The following is a 3390-nucleotide window of genomic DNA, read 5'->3' as shown; positions in this document are numbered from 1 at the left end:
CTGCATCGTGAGTGACTGTATACACAGAGTGATGCGTGCTTGAACACACGAATGAGAGTAAGTGCATATGGAAGCTATCTGTCTTTTCAAGTCAAATAAGTTGTTTATCCCATCGAATGACCCAACAAAGTTGCTATTTTTATGAGAGCAACCTTTTCGTGTTTATGTCTCATCTCACGTTATTTAACAGCAAAAACATATGTTAGGTCTTTGAATGGCATTTAGAAGTGATACAGGAGTAAGTATATACTCCGAAACGCTGTGTTGCTCAGAATAAAGAAGTTGACATCTATTAATTCACCTCCTTAGTGAGTGAGTATGGTTTTACGCCGCTTTTAGCAATATTCCAGCAATATCACGGCGGGGGACACCAGAAATGGGCTTCACACATTGTACCCTTGTCGGGTATCGAACCCGGGTCTTCGGCGTGACGAGCGGACGCTTTAACCACTAGGCTACACGACCGCCCCAATTCACCTCCTTATAACATATACATGTATGTACTAGAATTCTATTTGTGAAGCATTTTCTGGCTTGATCTTCATGATTTTACTCTGAAAAATGTCGTGTTATTGAAGCAGACTGAAAGCATGGAGTTCCGGTAGAAAGTATTTTTTCGCTCGAGTTAATTATTGATTATATATATTTTTATATGAATATTGCACATTTCGTAACCAAAAACATAACGTTCCAGCTATATTAAACCTGTTGTATAAAGGCACGATCCACAGCCTAACTGTCCCACCCGAGTTCACTATAGATATAGGTGAGCACTAATATATTGTTATTGTTATATTCCGATATTGTGGTCATTAAACTCAATGTTTACAGCTATCCCAGGGTGGTCCTTAGGTCAGATAAACCATTGACTGATGGAACAGGTTTCTATGTCCCTAAGCATCATACCGGCGCTTGTGGATTTCACCAAAGTGGTAAACGTCTGAGACCGGCATCACTTTGGTCTTTCCTCCCACATTAAGCTGACACGAGTGATATCACTGTAATACTGTTAAAAGCGGCGTAAAACCAAAACTCACTCACTCACACACTGTAACTGAACGATTCCTAATTTTGGTTGACAAGCGCTTGATGTATTTTATGTACCGAGTCTGGAATTCTCAAGTGTCAAAACAATGGGTGTTTGTGAACTTGCCGGTAACATTTGGAACAGCAGTCAAAGGGATTATTTGTCCTTCAGATTTTTCCCAAAATATTTGAAAAAAGATTTATGTTTTTAAACTGACAAATTATTTCAAAGTTAAGACATTTCTTCTCTGTACATTATCTATACTACTAAAACAAAGTAAAGGACCACCCAATCCTTTAAATTAGTATAATAAATGTGTCATGCCATGACAGGTTAACTGTAGTAATAAGAAAGGATCGGATGATCCTTAACATTTTTTAATACAGTAAACTACGTTTATAACGAACACGCTTATACCGGACTGACGGATATTACGAACTGTTTTGGGGTCCCGTGTATGTGCTGAATATAGGCTGTATATGTGCCTATAACGAACTACGGTTATAACGAACTAAACTTAGTGGTCCCATTTAGTTCGTTATAACCGTAGCTTACTGTAGTATAGATATGACATAAACAGATGGACTTTTCAGACCAGACAGCAGATGGGTTCAGTTGGATCCAGCGAATGTGTAACACAACTATGAAGCCAGTTATTTACAGAACACTACTACAACAATGTATTTGTAAAAGAAAAAGAAACGAAGAGATGATGCCGGATGACAAATAATCAATTTAGATGTGTTTTTGTTTTGGCAAGAAATTGAAATTATTCTCAAGTTTGTTTTTAAATACTCCTAAATTATGGCATGTCCAACAACAAAGACAGTACATCCAGCTCAGCTCCATTCAACACCATACATCTCCATACATATGTTATAGATTGAAGACTGGCGAGCAAAAGACCAACCCTAGGACCACCCCATTGGATATTCGGCAAGATCCAATCTTGTTCTCCCGGATATAGGTGAAGAAATATTCCACGTTGCATCGATATTATTTCATTTACGAGAACAAATTGTACATTCAAAATAAGCATGTATACATTAAAACAGTAAGACAAATATCCTTGATTCCGATTTTTTTTATGAGACATGAACATAAATTAAGTGTGTGTGTGTGTGTGTGTGTGTGTGTGTGTGTGTGTGTGAGAGTGAGTGAGAGTCTGTCTGTGTGTGTGTGTCGTTTTTTAAGTCGGTGCCGTTAAAGGATTCTTTGTAAAGTCAATAATAATTACGAAAGGCTCGAAAAACGTCCAAAGTCAAATTATTATCTAAATTTATTTAATTCTAGGGAGGTGATGTGAGGTGAAATGGGATTAAAGTTTTATGTCATGTTAAAGATTATTGCACTCATATACCGACTTGCATGCACGTGTTCGTGTGGCTGCCTTGGATTTAGGCCGGTACTATAGTGTCAGCCCACCAACATTTCAAACATGATTACCCCACTCAGACACAGTAAACTGACTCCGAGATGGCCACTCCTTGTTTCACCCCTTTAATGTCAAGCGCCAGGCAGGATTGGTTGGTTGGTTTGTTGTTTAACGCCGCACAATTCCAGCTATATGACGGCGGTCGGTTAATAATCGAGTCTGGACCAGACAATCAAGTGATTGATATCATGAGCATCGACCCACGCAATTGGGATACGATGACATGCATCGACCAAGTCAGCGAGCCTGGCCACCCGATCCCGTTAGTCGCCTCTTACGACAAGCATGGGTTGCTGAAGACCTATTCTACCCCGGATCTTCACGGGGCTACAATATAGCAGACACACATGGGGATCGGGTGGTCTGGTTTGGTGAGTTGGCTGATTGTGTATCATCGTGCCCCCAATAGTTGACCATGGCTTCGACCACTGGTTTGTCTGTCCCAGACTGTAGCGTAAAACAGCAGTCATCCACTCACTCGGTGAATCACTACATTAATTATTATGCCTGGACAATAAATATATCACATTCCAGTGTGTAATACAGTGATATTATGAAACATTACCCACTCTTGTCAGGCCTAGATTATATTATTTACATGTCTCCGTCATATAGGCGGAACATTGCTGACTGGGGCGTTAAACAACAAACAAATAAAACACACGTAATGATCTCTTTATATTACACTGGTGTACCTGGGCGATGCTTGATTCAACTCACTCACTCACTCTAGCATCAGACGTGAATTTTATCTAAAACAATAATTGCTTATTTATTAAATGTATTATTCAATCGGTGACTATAACTTGTTTTTTTTAATATAATCATCAACATATATATATTTTTTAATCTGACTTAATTTTATTTGTTCGAGAACTCGACATATGTAAGCCTATCAAACAACTGCGAAAGGGATGAAGAGAGGTTT

Source organism: Haliotis rufescens, unplaced genomic scaffold (assembly GCF_023055435.1).
Source record: "Haliotis rufescens isolate VD_foot unplaced genomic scaffold, xgHalRufe1.0.p SCAF_45, whole genome shotgun sequence".
NCBI lineage: Eukaryota > Metazoa > Mollusca > Gastropoda > Lepetellida > Haliotidae > Haliotis > Haliotis rufescens.
Note: the sequence above shows the minus strand (reverse complement) of the source record.